This window comes from Protopterus annectens, chromosome 5.part0, assembly GCF_019279795.1.
Source record: "Protopterus annectens isolate FY-2018-M chromosome 5.part0, PAN1.0, whole genome shotgun sequence".
In the NCBI taxonomy this organism is placed as follows: Eukaryota; Metazoa; Chordata; order Ceratodontiformes; family Protopteridae; genus Protopterus; species Protopterus annectens.
In genome coordinates, this window is record NC_056735.1 from 161,893,396 (window position 1) to 161,914,579 (window position 21,184).

The following is a 21,184-nucleotide window of genomic DNA, read 5'->3' on the forward strand; positions in this document are numbered from 1 at the left end:
ACAGCACGAGTCACACTTCTTAAAACCTGAGACCCTCTCCTTTGACATGGTGCTGAAAAAACACACACACACACACACACCAGTCAAAATTAACTTAAATAAATACCAAAAGGTATTCTATAAAACCAACACACACACCCTAACAGGGGGGGGGATGGGATAGGGAAAAGTTTGACTAACAAAAATAAAGGAGATAGGGATTTCCTGTCAGAAAAACTACAAATTAAACTTAAAACTATCAATAAAGGTTTTTTTTAACTAAAAGGGGCTTAAATCTCACAAAAGTGAATAACTTACCAGGAGCTGGTAAAAAGAAGACCTCCTAAGCGAAGCGGCAAACGAGATCTGGGTACTTACCGCCTTGCATCATGGGATATGGGGCTGCCTCGAGCTGGTAAAAGTGACTCTCGAGCTTAGCAAGTGCCGAGTCGGAGCCGAGGGATCGGCTCTGAACCCATCAAGCAAGAATGAAGGCGAGATTGACAACTTAACATTAGTGGTTTTGTAATGTTTGTTTTTGGAAATGTTTCTCCACTTTAAGCTGTGACTGTAAATATGTCTTTGATGTACATACTGTATATATGTTTATGAAAATTAAAAATGTATTCAGTAAAAAAAAAAAAAATTAAAAATTTCTCTACTACAAAAGTTAAACATATACAGCTATAGTAATTGTGACTGGTTTGGTTGCAATTTTTAATAATGAGATGGCGTCTGCCTACTTCAACTATGGAGGGACACAGTCATATGTAAGACACAATACATATAGAAAAGTGCAGTAATTCAGACAGAGAGCTTGAGTTCATAAACACACTGACCACAGATTCTATTCCTACACTTACATTTTTTTTTAGTTCTGCACGAGTGTAATACACATCTGCCTTAAAAAATAAGGGGGGATTTATGTACTGTTCCCATCATTTCAGCAGCATGTTTGTAGACCCCTTGTGTTTGAAAAAAATAGCATCCACTTTAACAGTTAAGGATGCTTTTTTACTGCCTGCATATTTATAATTTCAATTTACCATTATTTACTAGAAGCCCAATACCATCTCAAAGGGCAACTCTAAGTCTTTGCTGTAATATTTCTTTGTTAAAAGTTATTTGAATTTTGTTTATGTGCACACTTCCTTATACACATTACTAATGCCACAGTTCCAAGGAAGCTTATTATGACTTTGTTTTAATGCCATTACAAGACTTAAGACAATTTTTTTTTCCAATTAAACCATACAGTTTACTGCAGACATTCAACCAACAGATATCTGTAGCTGTACTTTAACTCCTCCTTTCAAAACCAGCCAATACACTTTCCCTTTAATATAAGCAGTATAATATGCTTACTGTTAATGTCATATAAAGGAAATCAGTCTCCTGAATGAGGAAAAGCAGTAATTGCTTTAACCCCTTCTTTACAAAAGTCTAGTAATAGTCATTCTGGCTTTGTGATGCAAAAAGATGGAGCTCTGACTATGACCCAGACAACCAGAGGTTCATTAATGGCTTGTCTCCCTTGGAGGAGTTTGGGAGGGTGGGGTGGGAACGAGCAGCATTTTGTCAGCCTGCCCACTCTAAAACGGACAGCTGGGACATCTATCTGTGATTTGGCACTTCCCCAGTGATGGGGGAGGAGCTGTGATTGCAAGACAGAATGCCATTAAAATTCATTATTCTAGAGTAAGGCTGGAGCTAATTTAACATTAAGTGTGGTGATGCAAGTGCTGTCAGTAGTTCCTCACAGTTAAGACATCCCAAAGCTCCTGTCTACATGATACTGCTAGAGACTCTCTACTTCCAGTTTTCAACCTACCTTCAGAATTCATCTATGGTTAAGGTGGTTCCAGTCTCAGGGAAGGCAACACCTGGGACACTAAGTTAGGAGAAGCAGATGGCCTGCTGGAAGGTACGCAGTAGGGGTGTGGGCCAAAAAAAAAATTAAAAAAAAAAGTAATTTGCTCATCTATGCTGTTAATACAAAAACAAAATACCCATATCAACTGCACTATTGAGAATATATACTGGGGAGTCTGCAACACCCAATCAAGGTGACCATAGCAATGTCAATAGCTAAAATAATTTGAAGACGTTGACGTTAAGAACTATACCTCAAGAAATGCTTTAACAAAGTGTCCTTTTCATAGACAGACACCCCTGTGTTTGACATTTCTACAGTTATTAAAAATGCTGTAACCAGTGATTTCAAAACTGAGCTCTGGGATTTAAACCAAGTTTCTAATATAAACTTCCATTTTATTTAACACTGAACTACCAAGGAAACCTAATAACATTTACTCAGACTTCTTGCAAAAGTGAACATCCTAGTAGGTTATGGCTTGCTATCAGCTTATGCTTTATGAAAAGTATTTATCATGCAGACAGAGTTTGGCATTTAGTAGCTATTCAATTATGGAACCAGGGTCTTGCTGGTTTCAGACTGGTGAGCAGTTTATGGCAGACGGTGCTTGGAGAAGGGGTGCATATTTTGTGACAAGTTGCAAGTTACAACAAGCTAGATATCCAGTGGTAAAAACAACAGCAGTTGTGCAGTGGCTACTGACGGAGAATGGCTGAATGGATGCAGCAAGTCTGTGGCTGCAGTCAGTAAATGACTGCATGCTCAGAAAAAGTACAGTTTTGTACCTACCATAAATGTAGATGTTCGAAGATCCACATTGCTGCAGTCCTTACTAATGGGTAGTCCGCTGTCCTCGGTCGGCCCGAATACCAAAGTATTAGGCTGACGTCGGTCATGGGCGCTCAGATCTGACATCAGAGCGTCAGGGTATAAAAGCGCATGACCGACGTCATATCCTCAGTCTTTTCTTGCCCCAGATGTCAGAAGGCCCTAAAAAGAAAGGCCACAGCCCAAAAACAGGATACCTCCCAAAAACATGCCCAACAACAACCATCACCCAAACCATATTACCATGCCAAACTACAGAGGGGAAGGAGGGAGGGTAAATTGGACTGCAGCAATGTGGATCTTCGAACATCTACATTTATGGTAGGTACAAAACTGTACTATGTTCTTCATCTCACATTGCTGCAGTCCTTACTTATGGGTAGAATCCCAAAGCAGAGGTAAGGGAGGATGGCAAAATCATAAAGCATTAGGGGCTGCTAAAATGCCCTGTAATATTGCAGAGGCAAATCCAGCCCTAGACTTAGAATAAAGAGGAAGGTGGTAATGCTTGGAAAAAGTATGTACTGAACTCCAAGAGGCTGCTTCCAAAATATCTTTTGTAGCTACCCCCCTTAGGAAGGCAGTAGAAGTGGCAGTAGCTCTAGTGGAATGAGGTCTGATTCCAGCCGGAACCTCCTTACCATGATGGGAATAACAGAAAGAAATACAAAACCCAATCCATTTAGAAATAGTTTGTTTTGAAACAGGTTTCCCCTGAGAACCCAAAGCAAAAGAAACAAACAACTGCTGAGACTGCCTGAACCCCTTGGTTCTGCTCAAATAATAACGTAACTGTCTGTGAATATCCAAAGTATGCAAAATCTTCTCCCTTTATTTTGGGGTTTGCATAAAAGTAGGCAAATGAATAGTTTGGTTCAAGGCCACACTAGAAACCACTTTAGGCATAAAGGAAGGATTAGTACGCAAAGATACCCTATCCTTATGAAAAATCAGGAAAGGTTCCACTGCCATAAGGGCCTGTAATTCAGAAACCCTTCTTGCAGAGGTAATGGCCAACAAAAAAGCAGTCTTCCATGATAAATACTTTAACTCGGCAGTAGCTGCAGGCTCAAAAGGTTGTAGAGTAAGTTTTTCCAACACAAAATTGAGATCCCAAGCAGGAGTAGGAGCTCTACGTGGGGGTCTTATGTTCTTTGCCCCTCTAAGAAATTGCTTAAACAAAGGATGGGAAAATAAAGGAGGGTCACAACCATAGTGAGCCGAAATGGCTGCAGCATGAACCTTTATCGAGGAGAAAGACAAACCCTTGTCCAATAACTCAGTAAGATATTGAAGAGAAGCACTTAAATCAGGCTTGGAAACATCAAAGTCCTTCGCTTTGCTCCAAAGAAAAAATCTCCTCCATTTATCTGCGTAAACTTTCCTTGTACTAGGCCTTCTGGCCTCCAAAATAACATTCAAAACTTGTTGTGGAAGCTGAGACCCTCCAGGGTCTAAAACAGAATATGCCAAGCTGTGAGATGTAGAGACTGAATCTTGACATTGAGGAAGTGATTGCCCTCCTGAGACAAAAGATGCGGAATCAAAGGCAGAGGGCATGGAGGCTCCGCTAAACTCCTCAGTAGTGGGTACCAGTGCTGTCGAGGCCAATCCGGCTATCAGAATCATGGATGGCTTGTCTATTCTGGCCTTCAGGAGTACCTTGGGAATGAGAGGCAGAGGTGGAAAGGCATAGACATGAAGATTGCTCCAACTGAATGATAGAGCGTCCACCTTCCAAGCTGTGGGATGAAACATTTTGTGCAAAACTTTGGCAACTGGAAATTTAGTGGAGAAGCGAACAGATCTATGTCTGGAGTCCCCATAACACTGTCAACTTTTGAAACACATGAGGATCCAGTGAGGATCCACAATTTGTCTGCTCAACACATCTGCTAAGGAGTTCTGTGCTCCTGGTAGAAACCTTGCCTGAAGATTGAGGTGTAAACTGAGAGCAGTCTCCCACAAGATCATCGCTTGCCTGCAAAGAGGGTACGAATGGGTTCACCCTTGCTTGTTGATGTACCACATGACAGTAGTGTTGTCTGTTTGAATCAACACCTGTCCTGGGTGAAGTAAATCCCTGAAAGCCATCAATGCAAATTGAACTGCTAACATCTCCTTCAAGTTGATATGCAAATGTTGAAGTCTGACAGGCCACATGTCTTGCACCCATTTTCCATTGAGGTGTGCTCCCCAAGCCTTGTCCGAGGCATCTGTCGTTAGTATCTGACTCGCCTCTGGTCGGGTCACAGAGAGTCCCTTGTTTAAGTGACATTCCTGAGCCCACCACAAAAATTCTTTCTGAATGCAAGGTATTATCGGAATGACAGTGTCTAGATCTTGGCAGTGTTGTGTCCATACATTTTGAGATACCATTGAAGCTTCCTCATATGCAGTTTGGCATTGGGAAGCACCAGAATACAAGATGCCATGAACCCCAAGGCTTGAAGGACTGTCCTTGCAGTTAGCCTGGACTGTAGAGACATTTGATGGAAATAAAGAGAAAGGCTTCTTTGTTTGTCCAGGGTCAAAAAGGCCATCTGGGAAGCTGTATTCAGTCTCACACCCAGAAAGCACATGTCCTGAGAGGGTACTAGACTGGACTTTGTTTCGTTCACAGAATACCCTAGGCATCTTAACACTACCATCACATACTGAAGATGATGAAGAAGTTCGTCTGTGTTGTACAATAATCAGGCAATCGTCCAAATAAGGATAAATCTGTATTCCTCTTAACCTAAAAAAAGGCAATCACTGGAGCCAGAACCTTTGTGAACACTCTGGGCGCAGTAGATAAGCCAAAGGGCAATGCAGAGAACTGATAATGTAAATTTCCAGCCCGAAAACGCAGGTACCTCCTGCAACTGGGCCTGATAGGAACATGAAGATAAGCCGCTTTGAGATCCAGAGTTACCATCCAGTGATCTTTTCCCAACAGAGGTAAAAGCTGTTGTAACGTCAGCATTTTGAACTTTGGAATGTCCAGATAAGTGTTGAGGATAGATAAATCCAAAATTGGTCTCCACGTGTTCCCTTTCTTTGGTACTAGAAACAGGCGAGAACAAAATCCTAGTCCCACTTCTGACAGAGGAACTGGCTGTATAGCTCCTATTAGAAGAAGCAAAGAAATCTGCTTGTGAGCCTCTATCCTTTGCCGAGGAGGAACGTCTGGCATGCCTTTGAAAGGAGGCAATGTATTTAAAACTTGTAGCCTCGGTTTATAATGTCCAATACCCATTTGTCCTGGGTGACTAAAAGCCAGTTTTGCTTGAAGAGTGCCAACTTTCCTCCCAAAGGAGCTGCCAGGCAAGAAGAATCTGGCAGCTGAAAATGCAGGTCATTGGGCCTGTTTACGAAAGGACTGGCCCCTGCCCTCACCTGCAGATTGTGCAGGCGAACTCCAAGTTCTAGGCCTGAATGTACTGTGAGCTCTGCCCCTGCCACGTCTAGATCTACCCCTAGATTGAGAATCAGAAGAAGGGTAGGTCCACCCCTTAGTAGGCCAATTCCTACTAAACTTTGGAGGTTGTACCTGCAAAAAATCTTTAACAGTCTGCATAGACTTAGCCTTGTCTTCCATTTTCTTCAAAACTGACTCCACAGGAGGACCAAACAAAACTTCAGACTGTAAAGGGGCATCCAGAATTCTAGTTTTAACATGCTCAGACAAATTCTGATCCTTAAGCCAGGCGTGCCTCTGAAGAACTGAACCAGTGGCAGCCACCCTAGAAGAGGCCTGTACAGCATCAAAACCACATTGCAAAGAATGCTTACCCACCTGTTCAGAGACATGTACTAAATCCTGCAATTCTTTACACTCTATACCCTCTGCCAAAGCATCCACTTTAGATTTTAGCTGAGAAAGGAGGAAATTCTGATACTTCAACATATGAAACTGGCAATTTAAAGCCCTCATCGCTAAAGTAGAAGAGGTATACACCTTCTTACCCCATCTATCCAAAGCTCTAGCTTCCTTATCTAGAGGAACCGGATTCTTTACAACAGAGGCTCTAACACCCTTAGGCCCCTGACTAATAGTTTCTGGGTCCGCCCTAGGACTCTTATACAGATATTTATGAGCCTCAGGCACCCTGTAATATCTGTCCGGTTTAACTGGCGCAGGAGGCAAAGAATCTGGATTAAGGGAAGCCTCCGAGAAAACATCTTGAACAACACCCAAAACAGGAGGTATAGCCAAGGGTCTATGCTGTGGTAAAAACAAGAATTCCCTAAGCCTCTTCCGTGAATCAGAGAAATCCTGTCCTTCCCACTTAAAATGCTCCCTCATGGAATGCAGAGTTTCTGAAAATGAAAAATCCTCTGGAGGAGAAGCAGAAGGAGTGGAATCCTCAGCATCAGAATCCGAATAAGGATGAAAATCTAGAATATCTTCAGCAGAAGACTCTGAGTCATCTGAGGCCTGATCCAAACTTTCCAACTCTGGCTCCACCCTAGGCCTCTTATCAGGAGGGGGCATAGAACCTCTAATTAAAGTAATCAAATCTTCTGCCATTTTAAGCATGTGCTTTTTAGGCACAGACCCTGAAGTACCTGAAGGGACACCAGAGGAAGGCAAAACAGACCTGCCCTTAGAAGAAGTCTTAGAAATAGAAGCAGAAGGCCTAACCACCTTAGGCATAGAAGGGAGAACAGTAACTTGAGAGGCCCCTTCAGCCTGACCTGATTCCTGGGAGGCCACATCCTGCAAAATCAAAGTCTCCCCCTGAGACTCAACAGAAACTTCAGCCGGATCCACCTGCTCTACTGTAGCTTCTGCAGGACCGGCGTCCGAAACGGACGAATCAACCTGTCTAGGTTTCAAGGATTTGTCTTTGCGCTTCTTCGTGGAAGCGGGCGTCGGAGGATCTGACGGCATATTATAATTACACCGCTTACCAAAAACTAACCTAGCACAATCTAACCTCCTTTTTATAGTGCACTTATTAAACCTAGCACAAAACCGACACCCGACTACGTCGTGGTCCGGTCCCAAACAAGGAATGCAAAGAGAGTGATAATCCCTATGCGGTATCTGTTTCCCACAAGAAATGCAATTATTCACTTTTTCTGACATCCGGTAATTAACTGAGGCAAGAAAAAACAAAAATATTCCCCAACGGGGTACTTAGCCCAACTTGGTTTCGGTCTGAAACTCGGAATTCGAAAATTTCAGAACGCCCTAACGGCACTTGCAACGCTGCTTCTGCATCGGACCATGCGGCAAAAAAGACTGAGGATATGACGTCGGTCATGCGCTTTTATACCCTGACGCTCTGATGTCAGATCTGAGCGCCCATGACCGACGTCAGCCTAATACTTTGGTATTCGGGCCGACCGAGGACAGCGGACTACCCATAAGTAAGGACTGCAGCAATGTGAGATGAAGAACATCATTGGGTTTGGTTGTGATCGCATGTACCTTTTACAAATCTGAGAATGGTATGAGAATCCAGGAGTGCTGCTGAAGGTGAAAATAAATCCATATGAGCAACCCAAGATGATGTTATATTGCTTGACTTTGCGAACATTAACAATTTAGTGCATCTTACAGGAAGACTGTACATAATTTTGAATCTTTACCAGTAATGCTAATGTAATGAAATATGACATTTCAGCACTAAGGCTCATCCTAAAATTTCTGAGGAATAAAATTTCAATCCAGCAGTATTGAAATAATAAATGTAAACAAAAATCTGGCAGAAGAATGCACAGCAAAAGGCATCAGCAGCAGAAAACAGCACACTGTCAGTTTTGTACCACAGAGAATGTAGCCCTGACTGCAAACCAGATGAGCCCAGCACCTGAGAAATTGGCCGGCAGAGATGAGAAAGGCAGCAGTATTTTACAGGCTTGCCTGTCCTGGGAGAAGGGAGGTAAGAGGTCTTAAGTTTGGGATGACAGTCCCAGTGGTAACAGTGAGGGAAGAGGTTATGCATCTTAAAATTACAATATGGTGATGATGATGGTGGTGGTGGTGGTGGGGGGGGGGGGGGGTGACATGAACAGACAGACTTTTTTTAGCCTTAAAAGATCATACATCAGTGTATGTCAGGGGTGGGAGTGGGGAATGGTTAGGACACACACACATAAAATCCCTATGGTTACAAATATGATGCTGCATTGAGATACCCCAATCTACATATGGACAATAGCAAAAATATCAGGTTTTGGGAGAGTCAGGAGTGACTCCCAACATCTGAGATTGAGGGTAAACACTGGTAGTTGTCATTGATCTTGTACAGGTATCACAAATAGAAAATGTTACTCCACTAGACACAGTTATAAGACCATATTTAGAGCACTGTGTGCAGTTCTTGAGACTTCATCATAAACACAGTCAAGATACAGGCATGTCAAAGGAGGACAACAAAGACAAGAAGTGACAGGATATTACACCTTTTATTTAAGGAAATCAGTCCAAGAAGGAAAGAAAGAGAGAACACACTACGATAATTACCAACCAGCTGACTCGAGAAAATAAGTAGCAGCATTTCTTCACAGAAACAGTAATGGACGATGCTGCCCCAATGAAGAAGCTGCAAAGCCAAAAACTATAGTATGATTCAAGATATGCAATTATGGCAATTCTTATGTGGGGTGGAGAAACAGAGCTACTGATTATATACAATCTGCAGTTTTTGCATGAGTTAAGGAAAATATCATACTAGGTGAGCCAAGAAGTCATTATCTACCATAGTTATATGTATCGGTGCAATACAAAATTTATCTTTAGCTACTACTGCTGGAATAACATGTTCCCACTACAAAGAGTTCACAAAAAACATCACAGTTCAAAACTTTGTTTCCAATTTGCAGAACTGAAATAAGTAAACACAGCATATTTATTAAATGTTTATTGAGTTTTGAACTATGTATCATCCCATACAAGTTAATACCACAGCAACTTTCTGAACCACTTTTTTTAGTTATAGTCACAATAGCTCAACAAGTACCACACACAGCTTTGTGATAGAAAGATCAAAAAGCTGTGGGTTCTATTCCCATACCAGGTACATTCATTTTCTAATGTTGACACAGCAGCGCAGCTTGGGTTGGGGGTGCTGCATCTGCGAGTGTGCCGCATTTTGGATGAGACATTAAACTGAGGAGCCATCTCCCCAAGTTGGTGGTAACTCAGGTGGATATAAATGATCCCAAAGGCACTTATTTGAAAAAAGTAGAGAAACTTTCCTGCTTCCTTGAAGAATTCCCCTTGTTAGCATGAATACCACCTTAGGTCTTCCCTGAACAGATGCCACTGAACTAGTGGGACTAATCCAGCCAACAGCAAACAACTCAAAATAACCTTTAGCCAGGAAAACACCATACTTTACCTGAATACACTGCCTTAATCAAAGCGGTTAACAAAAACATTGTTTAAGTACGTTCACCGGGCGGCCACTGTGGTGCAACGGTTAGCATTGCCACCTCAAAGCAAGAGGATCTCCGGTTCGATCCTCGGCTGGGGTGCCTTATGTGCGGAGTCTGCATGTCCTCCCTGTGGTCGCGTGGGTTTCCTCCGGGTGCTCCGGTTTCTTCCCACTTCCCAAAGACATGCTGTAGGTGGATTGGACACTCTAAACTAGTCCTAGGTGTGCGTGTGTGTGCCTTCTGTGGAAGGTTGGGCGCCGGGCTGGCAACTCGACACCGTAAACCTCCACTGCCAATCATGAGTGGATAGGTGATTCGCTGTGGCGACCCCTAACCGTGAAAAGCCGAAAGAAGAAGAAGAATTTAGGTTCACCAGCAGGAAATCTGCAGAGTATTCTAGGTACAGGTGGGAAGGCAAATAGTTTGTCCTTGCCATTAAGCAAAGGAAAATTAAGACTCTTAAATTTACTAACAAAACAAACTTACTGTTTTACTCCCGAAATAAAGTACATTGTTTGGACGTGCAGAAGTAACTGATTAACAAAAAAGTACTATGTCACTACTAAGCAACTGAAGAAAGTTACCTTGTAAAGCAATAAAATGTTTTACTCATGTCACCACTACAGAGCTGCTTTCTACTGAAACCAACACTAAATCATACTACAGAAAACTACCCTCAATATTACACGCAAGCATCGCTTTACAGCCATTTCTAAAATATACAACTGTAATTTTAAATACTCTGGAAACACAGAATGAAAACACACGTGCAAGGCTAGTATGCAACCAATCTTCATGAAACCAGATCATAACTGTCTTCTACGACTCGGCTCTTCCTAAATTGCATTTACCAGTGAGCAACAACTGGTTCTTAAGAATGAACAATGTTGTCAGGTACACTGACCACAGCACTGTACAGGCAGCTAGCTGCATTGCTATATTAAACAAAGCAAGCATTTCTGATACGACCGTTTTCTTAGCAGCGCTATTCACCAGAAACAAAATTCCCTTTGTATATTATTCATAAACCTCCGAACATTTCAGATACTTCACGTAGGATTTTTACAACTGTTTCAAGTGTGTTTTTACTGTTTGTACAAGTCATCCATGATTGCAATTAAACTGACAGCCACTAACAACTTTAAAAAATTATGTCAACAGAAATTAGCAATCTTCTACATGCTGTTTCCATAGCTATCAGAAAACCACCTCAGAAGGGATGCAACATAGGAATGCTGAAATGGCAAAAGTCAATCATGTTTTCCCATTTTGCTTGAAAATAAAATAAAGCAAGTTTCAAGAACAGAATGTTCCACTTTGGCAGCAAATTAAATTACTGTTAACCACAGCAGCTGCTTTAAAAATATGCAAGGATACATATCACACCATGAGACAGGAATGCATCGTTACGCTCTTATGGAACTTACACCACCCTGCATATATGCATCAAGCATAATTTCACTATAAGGCAGCATACAAATTATCACTGAATAGATCAAATGGCTATTAAAATCAGAAGCATGGCAATTTCAGACTATGTCCATTAAGTCACTAGATCATTTATCCTGCTTTCCCTCATCAACATTAAATAAGCATATTAGCTGTTTTTACCTTACCTCCTTGTCATTGCCAGAAAAAGAAAGACTGTTCACTGCAGCAAAAATCTCCAGTATAAAGCAGTCCTATAAAATTCAAACTGTCTAGGACAGAAAGGTAACCAACGTAAGCTTGCTACATGTCATAGCTATAGAAGTATTTCTTGTTGGACTCCTGCCTAATATAAAATCTGCCAGACTGACTCAACAAGAATGAGTCACAGATGATGTAGATAACATATAGGAGGAGCTTCACTCCAGTCACCTGACATGCAGTAAGGCACTATTAGGCTTGCACATTTCATCATTTTTCTCTGTTCTATTGCTCATAGTAGAATTACGTTTCTCTGGACATTAAAGAAATCCTCTGGATTTAATCTGTAGTACTGAACAGGAAATCAAAACTACAAATAAACTGTCACTTAAATCTACCTTCTCCAAAATAGAAGCAATACCATACATCTTTACAATTCTTTCTTAGAAGAAAGCATTTACCTACTTGTCCTCTTTTCTTTAAAAAGAATACATTATCCACTCAAACCTGATAACCTTGAAAAGAGCACTATGCTAGTACAATTTCCATAGGTTGACCCAAATCATATATAGCACAAGACTTGCAATTCAAATAATGCGCTGAAAAAAAAAACTAACTGGTCAAAAGCCATTCCATACCTCCTGTTGCTGGATAACTGAAAGGATCTAACTCACACGCCTATGGACAAATTAAATATTCCATTATCCTCTCTGATCAGCTACACCACGTGGCCCTACACCATCTCACAACCAGGCCTGACTGCTTGTCCTAAAGTAACATCTTTTACCTTACTATTTGTTCTGTTATCGCCATGTCATGGGCTACCAGATGAATGGATACTTTACATTATGGGGAAGCATCCATTGCTTTCAAATGATAAATCATGAAGCAAAACACAAAAGGGGAGAATGCTGTTACTTAGCTCCTTTGCTAGCAACTATTTTCAGGAAAGTTGTGCTCTCAAACTGACTTGCTCAAATGATCCAATTCCTGCACCCAAATGACCTACTTGCTCCCATATCACTGGGCAAGAGCCCTCTAGCAAATCTGGTCACTGATGGAAATGATGGGTGTAAAGAAGTGGGTCAATCTGCTGTCCCTGTGCACTGTCCTGGAAGACACCGACTCATGAACACAGCACAGCAGGTGTACAAGAGCTGCTGCAGAGCATGTTGCTTACATAATGCTGACCATCATGTAGACTTGCTCTCCATGCTCTGTAGACAGCACAGCATTAAGAGTGATCTGATCCCACTGTCATGCAGCTGTCCAATAAGGACAAGCCCCTCCCCATACGATATTTTGTTTAATAACCTCAAGTGTGAAATTCACTAAACCTCCACGCTTTCAAAAAGTGAAGCAGTAACTAAAGATAGCATGGGCATTTACACAGATTGTGCAGAGATGTGTTGAGATTAAGAGTGTATAACAGAGTTTCCCAACCACCGGGCCGCGGACCAGTACCGGTCCGTGGAGCATTTGGAACCGGGCCGTCATGTAAGGTAAGTGAATGCCTGTATGAGTGTGTATGTGTCTGTGTGTATGAGTGAATGCGTGCATGAAAGCAAACAAGTGTGTGTGTGTGTGTGTGTGTGTGTGTGTGTGTGTGTGTGTGTGTGTGTGTGTGTGTGTGTGTGTGTGTGTGTGTGTGAGATCGGAAGAGAGAGCGATGTGTGAATGAATGTAGGTATGAATGAGGAAGTAGCTGTGTGTCTGTGTGTATGAATGCGGGTATGAATGAGGAAGTGGCTGCGTGTGTATGTGCGAGATCGTTCAACTCCATGTGAAACTCAACATAGGTAAAATCTAGTACCCCTTCCTTGCAAGCTATAGGTCCCTCTCTATGACCCAGGAAACCCATATTATGTATTTAAACTTATTAGAAACATTAACCATCCAACCCAAGATGATATTCATGGGTGACTTTAACTACCCCACTATTAATTGAGAATCCTATACGAAACTGAACGTACATGCACAGAGATTCCTTGATTTTGTAAACACAAACTGCCTGGACCATACAGTCAATACACCAACCAGGGGTGCAGCCGTACTGGATATGTTCCTCACTAATATGGGAGACTGCTGCATAACCTCTACTGTAATGCCTTCCCTGGTAAGGTCAGACCACAAAATGGTCTCCTTTGAAGTAAAAATAAAACCTGGAATATTCAGGAACTATTCTAAGGCTAACCTTCTGTTATTAAGTGAGAACCTGGCAAAATTTCAAGCCCCCATAAACCCTGAGAACACTTCTGCCTATGCAGAACTGTTCACAGGAACCCTGTACAAGCATGTTAATAGCTGCATAGAGGCAGCTGTACACACCAAGAAGAAGTACAGAACTAATTCAAAAAACAAGCCACCCTGGTGGAATCACAAAATCAATAAAAACAGGAGGTAGAAAATCATGGCAAAAATTAGGAGGTGCAGCACCCAGCAGGATAAAAGCACTCTGTTCAAATTAAACAAACAACTCGGAGGACAAATAAAGTCTACCAAAGCCAAATTTGAGGGACGTTTGGCCTTCCAGGCTAAGGACAACCACAAAGCATTCTTTAGCTATGTCCACAACCTCAAAGGCAATACACAATTGTTTGCAGAGCTCATTGTAAATGGAGCCACCTATACGGAGCCAAAAGATATAGCAAACCTCCTGGCTGATACATTCAGCTCCAACTTTACCAGTCTCCCCCTCAACCTTCCCTCAGGAAATATCATCAAATAATACTCCCTCTACTATCACTAGGGAACAGGTACTTAATGCTCTCTCTAAGACCAACACTGCATCAATGGGCCCAGACAATATCCCAAGATGCCTTCTAAACAGCATGAAACATGACAACCACAAGGCATTCTATAACTATGTCAAGAATCTAAATGGCAATGCTCAGATCTGCTCTGAGCTAAAACAGAATGGCATTAAATATACTGATCCCAAGGATATTGCCAATATCCTGGCAGATCGATTCAGTGCCAACTTCACCCCCCTCTCACCCCCTACATGGCCCATCTCAATACCGGAAGATTTCCAAATTCCAGTAATAACGGCCACACAGGTAAAAAAACGCACTCTCCAAAGCTAAGAATACAGCATCCATGGGCACCGCGCGGCAAGAAAGACTGAAGAAAATGGCGTCGGCTGATGCTTATATACTCCAGCCGCTCTGACGTCAGAGAGAAATGCGACATCAGCCGACGTCGGACCCAGACTTTGGAATCCGGCCGACCGAGGGCTGCCTGAGGTAGGACAACCCACATGTTATGACTGCAGTTGCATTCTTGAAGGACATCTACCGTCTCATCAGTCTGACAAGCCTTATCTGCAAGGCCATGGAGCGTATTATCATGGAACTTACAAACAAAGACATTGGCAACCTTCAAACACTGGACCCCACCCAGTTTGGGTTCGTGAAGGGCCGATCTTGTCTCCTGAACCTGACTGACTTCTTCGAATCAGTCTCCAGAGCCATGGACAAGGGTAAGGTGGTCCACACAGCCTAGCTATACCTTGCCAAGGCCTTTGACACCATCTCCCACTCTGGAATCATAGATAAACTTACTAAGCTGGGCATTAATCCCTACGTCACCCAATGGGTCGCTAACTGGCTTACTGAAGTAGCCGACTCCAAATCCAGCTCCAGGCAAGTGACAAGTGGAGTACCTCAGGGTTCAGTCCTGGGACCGCTCTTGTTTGGCATCTACTTCTCTGAAGTACAGGCGAACACTAAGGGACTCTGGATAACAAAGTTTGCAGATGACTGCAAACTGGGAGCCATTATTGAATCCCCAAATGATGTGGATACTCTACAAAAGGGCCTTACAGAAACAGATGCTTGGTGCCAGAGCCATGGGCTCAAGCTCAATGCCAAGAAATGTATAGATATCCCCTTTGGGAAAAAACATGTATCCGTGAATTACCATATAGGTGGCAGTACACTAAACACCGAAAGTGTGATGAGAGACTTGGGGACACAGGTGGACAGTGGTCTCACCTTCGATAACCACATCCTCACAACAGTCAGGAAATCCTTCTATGCGGCACACCTCATCACTAAGGGCTTTTCATCAAGAAAAAAGGAGGCCATTGTCCCACTGTACTCATCCCACGTTAGACTCATTATAGAATACAACGCCCCGTTTGGTATGTACCTCTCAAGACATCTGCAACAACTGGAAAGGCCGCAGAAATACCTCACTAAAAGAATCACAGGCCTAAAGCAGATGCCCTACGATGACTGCCTTAAAAAAACTCCAGCTATACTCTGTCACATATAGTCTACTCAGAGGCGATCTCTGCTTAACATACAAGGCCATGTCAAACCCAGAGCTGTTGGACATGCTACACTTAAAGAAATCCTAATCCCTCAGAGCCACATGCTCCAGGGATCTAAACCTTGTCATCACAATAAACAAAAAGTACAGTTTTGTACCTACCATAAATGTAGATGTCCGATAGGTATGCATCTGCAGTCCTAACATATGGGTTGTCCTGCCTCAGGCAGCCCTTCAGTCGGCCGGATTCCAAAGTCTGGGTCTGGCCTTGGCTGATGTCGCACTTCACCCGACGTCATAGCTGCTGGGGTATAAAGGCATCAGCCGACGCCATTTTCCTCAGTGTTTCTTGCCCCAGATGCCAGGTGCCCTCTAGGAAGGCTAAATTTGGATAAATGCAGATAATTCCAAACAGTAGAGAGCAAAATATATATATATACATATATGCATACAAACAAATACACCATAATAGATTCCCCCAGCTAGCTAAAAGAGGGGTAAGTACCCTAGGAATACCACAGAGGGGAAGGAGGGTGGGTAATCCTGACTGCAGATGCATACCTATCGGACATCTACATTTATGGTAGGTACAAAACTGTACTATGTCCTTCAAGGATGCATCTGCAGTCCTAACATATGGGTAGAATACCATAGCCAAACTGGGGGAGGAGGCACTAAGATAATGATGGTGTAGTTAAGATCCCTTGCAAAACAGCAGTTGCAAAACCTGCTCTGGATCTGGAGTATAAAGGAAGATTATAATGCTTGGCAAATGTATGCACGGAGCTCCAAGTAGCAGCTTCTAAAATGTCTTTGGTAGCCACTCCTCGTAGGAAAGCTGTAGTGGTGGCTGTAGCTCTTGTGGAGTGAGGCCTGATATTTTCAGGAGTTGTCTTTCCATGAAAAGAGTAGCAGAATCTAATGCAATTTCCTATCCATTTTGAGATTGTCTGTTTTGAAATTGCTTTTCCTTGCACTCCTGTTGCATATGCTACCAGAAGCTGGTCAGTTTTTCTGCTGGCCTTAGTTCTGTCCAGATAGTAGCGTAGTTGTCTGTGCACATCCAAGGTGTGTAGTAGTCTTTCCCCCCAGTTCTGTGGGTTGGGGAAGAATGTAGGTAAATGTATAGCTTGGTTCAATGATACCCTGGAGACCACCTTTGGCATAAAAGTAGGATTGGTTCTCAGAGACACTCTATCCTGATGGAAGATAAGAAAGGCTGTGCTGCCATTAATGCCTGTAACTTAGATACCCTTCTTGCTGAAGTGATTGCTAGCAGGAATGCAGTTTTCCAAGATAATAACTGTAAGTCTGCTGTTGCTGCTGGTTCAAAAGGGGGAAGTGTTAATTTTTCCAGCACAAAGTTGAGATCCCATGCAGGCAGAGGTGGTTTCCTTGGAGGCTTTACATTTTTGATTCCTCTCAAGAACTGCCTGAGTAGAGGATGAGAGAAGACAGGAGGATCCATGTTGTACTCTGCTGAAATTGCTGATGCATGAATCTTAATGGAGGAGTAGGACAGGCCATTGTGGAACAGTTCTGCTAAGTATTCCAGGATGTGTGCTATGTTTGCCAATGAGACATTTTCTCCCTTTGCTGCACTCCAAATGAGGAATCTTTTCCATTTGGCTGAATATGTTTTCCTTGTGGAGGGTCTGCGAGCCTCCTGGATAATGTCCTTAACCCTCTGAGATAAATCTGGTTGGTTTTGTTTTATGCAATATTCCAAGCAGTTAGCTGCATTGTTTTCAAGTTTGGATGCAGGGTCTTGCAGTTGTTCTGTGTTAGAAGTAAGGGACATAGAGGTAGAGGCCATGAGTGTGCCCGAGACATGCTTCTCAGTAGTGGGTACCAATGTTGTCTTGGCCAGTCTGGAGCTATTAGAATTGCCTTTGGCTGTTCATCTCTGATCTTCAGTAGGACTTTGTACATCAAAGGAAGAGGTGGAAATGCATATGCTGTCAGGTTCTTCCAGCTGAATGAAAGAGAGTCCACCCTCCAGGCAAGTGGGTGGTATACTCTTGAGCAGAATTTCTTCAATTGGTGGTTGTGTGGGGAGGTGAACAGGTCTATCTCTGGCATTCCCCATTTCTTTGTTATGGTTCTGAAGATATCTGGATGCAGCATCCATTCGTGAGCATCCGTGGTAGTTCTGCTTAAAGTGTCTGCTAGTGAATTTTCTTTTCCTGGTACAAATCTGGCCTGCAATTGAATGTTGAGATTCAGGGCCAAATTCCACAAGTCCATTGCCATCCGGCATAGAGGGTTTGAGTGTGTACCTCCCTGTTTGTTGATGTACCACATGACTGTGGTATTGTCCGTCCTTATCAGCAGGTGTTCTTGTTGGAGGAATGGTCTGAATGCCTCGATTGCATGTTTCACTGCCAGCATCTCCTTTAGATTTATGTGTAGATTCAGCTGGTCTTGGGACCATAGGCCTTGTATACACTTGTTTTCCATGTGTGCCCCCCAGCCTAGGTCTGAGGCGTCTGTGGTGATGGTCTGGCTTGGATGTGGTTTGTGGAAAGGCAATCCTCTGTTTATCTGACAGGCCTGAGCCCACCACAGGAATTCTTTTTTCAGGCATGGAATAATTGGTATCTGGGCTTCTAGACTGTGCTTGTGTTGAGACCATACATTCCTTAGGTACCATTGTAACTTTCTCATATGCAGCCTGGCATGCGGGATCAATATTATGCAGGATGCCATGTAACCCAGGGCTTGCAGGACTTTCCTTGCAGTAAGCTGAGTTTGGGTTGTTAATGCCATGAAATAGACTGGTAGTTGCTTTTGTTTTTCCTTTGTGAGAAAAGCCATCTGAGTTGTTGTATCCAGTTCTGCACCCAAAAATGTTATCCTTTGGGATGGTACTAGCCTTGACTTTTGAATGTTGACTGTGTATCCCAAGGCTTGCAACAGTTGTATGACATTGGACAAATCCTTTATTAATTTTGTCTTGCTGTCCACTTGTATTAGGCAGTCGTCCAGGTATGGGTAAATTTGAATTCCCTGAAGCCTGCAATGAGCAATTACTGATGCCAGGCATCTCGTGAATACTCTGGCGCAGTAGATAAGCCAAAGGGCAATGCTGAGAATTGATAATGCTCTGATCCTGCAAGAAATCTGAGGTGTCTTCTGCAATCTGGACGTATAGGGACGTGCAGGTATGCCTCCTTGAGATCTAGAGTCACCAGCCAAGACTCCTTGCCCAACATGGGAAGAAGTTGCTGGAGGGTCAGCATTTTGAATTTTGGAACAATGAGGTATGTGTTCAGTGCGGACAAGTCGAGAATAGGTCTCCATTGATTTTCTTTTCTTGGTACAAGGAATAGTCTGGAGTAAAATCCTTGGCCTTGTTCCATAGATGGTACCTTTTCCATAGCTCTCTCATCCTTAGTAAGCTGTTGATTTGTTTTAGAGCCTCTGTTTTTTGGCTTGGTGGAAGGTTTGGCATTCCTCTCTTTTTTGGTAGAGTGTGGAAGTGAAACCTGTAGCCCTTGTCTATTGTTTGTAAAGTCCATTTGTCTCCTGTAATGTAATGCCAGTTTTCTGAAAATAAAGCTAGCTTTCCACCCAAGGGTGCTTCCAGTTGTTCCCTGGTAGGCGGAATCAGAGCCAAGTCATTGTGTCTGTCCTGTGGAAGTGGTTGTAGTCGTAGCTGTGGCAGCACTTCTCTGGTTGGCAGGTTGCCATTGACGACCCCTGTAGGCACCTCTTGATTGACTTCTGCCTCTTGGGCGTCTATTTCTGCCTCTCTGTGCTCTGGAGGTGTCTGGAAAGGACCAATTCTTTGAGGGCCAATTTCTGCTAAACCTCGGAGGTTGGATCTGCAAAAAATCCTTGACTGTTTGGGACAGATTTTGCTTTTTCTTCCACTTTCTTTAGGACCTCCTGTGCAGGGGAGCCAAACAAACTTTGTTTCTCCATAGGAGCATCTAGGAGTTTTGACTTAACATGGTCTGGTAAGGATTGCTCTTTTAACCAGGCATGCCTTCGAATTACTGCTCCAGTCATAGCTGATCTAAAAGAAGCCTCCAGTGCATCATAGCCACATTTTAAAAAATGATTACTGACCTGCTGAGAGTTATGTACCAAATCCTGAAGGGACTTACGGTCTATAGGTTCAGGAGAGGACAGTTTTTTATTTAATTCCTGGTACTGTATCATGTGAAATTGACAGTTTAAGGCCCTGGCAGAAAGAGTAGCAGATGTATAAACCTTTTTACCCCATCTCTCTAATGCTCTAGATTCCCTTTCAGAGGGAAGAGGGTTTTTGGCAGAGGCAGCTGCAACACCTTTAGGGCCCTGAGAAATGGTTTCTGGGTCTGCAACATGAGCCTTATACAAGTGGTAGTGAGAGTCCGGTACCCTGTAATATCTGTCAGGCTTGGCAGGAGCCGGAGGAAGAGAATCAGAGGCAGTACTTGCATCATTATATGCATCATCAACAACTGATAGTACTGGAGGTATGGCTAAAGGCCTATGCTGTGGTAAGTGTAAAAAAGTCCTTAGCCTTTTCCTTGAATCTGAAAAATCCTGGCCCTGCCATTGGAAGTGTTCCCTCATTGAGTGTAGAGTTTCCCCAAAAGAAAATTCTTCAGGAGGAGAAGCAGAAGGAATGGAGTCTTCTGCATCAGAATCCTCATAAGGTGAATATGGGCCTTCCTGGTGGTCAGATAAATCTGAGCCATCCGAGGAATAGTCTGAAGAGAGAGGTTCAGGGGGTCCAGTCCTAGGCCTCTTATCTGGAGGGGGTTGAGAGGCCCTGTTTGGGTGAGGTTGGGATCCCCTGATCAAAGAAATAAGGTCCTCAGCAAGGCTGAGTATCTGGGAACTAGAAGTAGGCCTGTGAGAGGGAGCTTTAGTAGGTAAGCTCTTGGAAATTTTGGCTGCTTTAGCCCTGGAAAAGGCCTTGATAGACATAGAAGCAAGGGGTCTAGCAGCCCCACGTGCAGGAGTAGAGATGTCTAAAGGAATAGTGTCTGACAAATCCTGGGTGCCTGTTTCTGCCGCAGTAATTTCTGTAGCTGATTCAGCCATGGCCTGTGTGGCCTCGGTTATCGGAGGCATGCTTTCGGCCGAAGGGAGAACCGAGGACTCGGTTTCAGCCGAAACCGAGACACTCGCGGTAGGCCTAACCGTGGTTTCAGCTGAAACTGCGGGCCGTGAGTGTCGGTCCTTTTCCTTGCGTTTTTTAGCTAATTGTGTAGTCGGAGTCTCCGA

General features: G+C 43.2%; 1 long non-coding RNA gene across 5 annotated transcripts in view; it reads right to left on the reverse strand.

The window, feature by feature from the left end:
- LOC122802528 overlaps nt 1-21,184 on the reverse strand; it is a 701,752-nt gene that overhangs the window by 513,189 nt on the left and 167,379 nt on the right. Inside the window, exon 1 of one of the 5 annotated variants that reach the window (XR_006364954.1) lies at nt 11,674-11,839. The exons of the other annotated variants lie outside the window; for them this stretch is intronic. This is a non-coding gene — a long non-coding RNA (uncharacterized LOC122802528). Of the gene's footprint in view, nt 1-11,673; nt 11,840-21,184 lie in introns of those variants that run through there. 5 annotated transcript variants of the gene reach the window in all.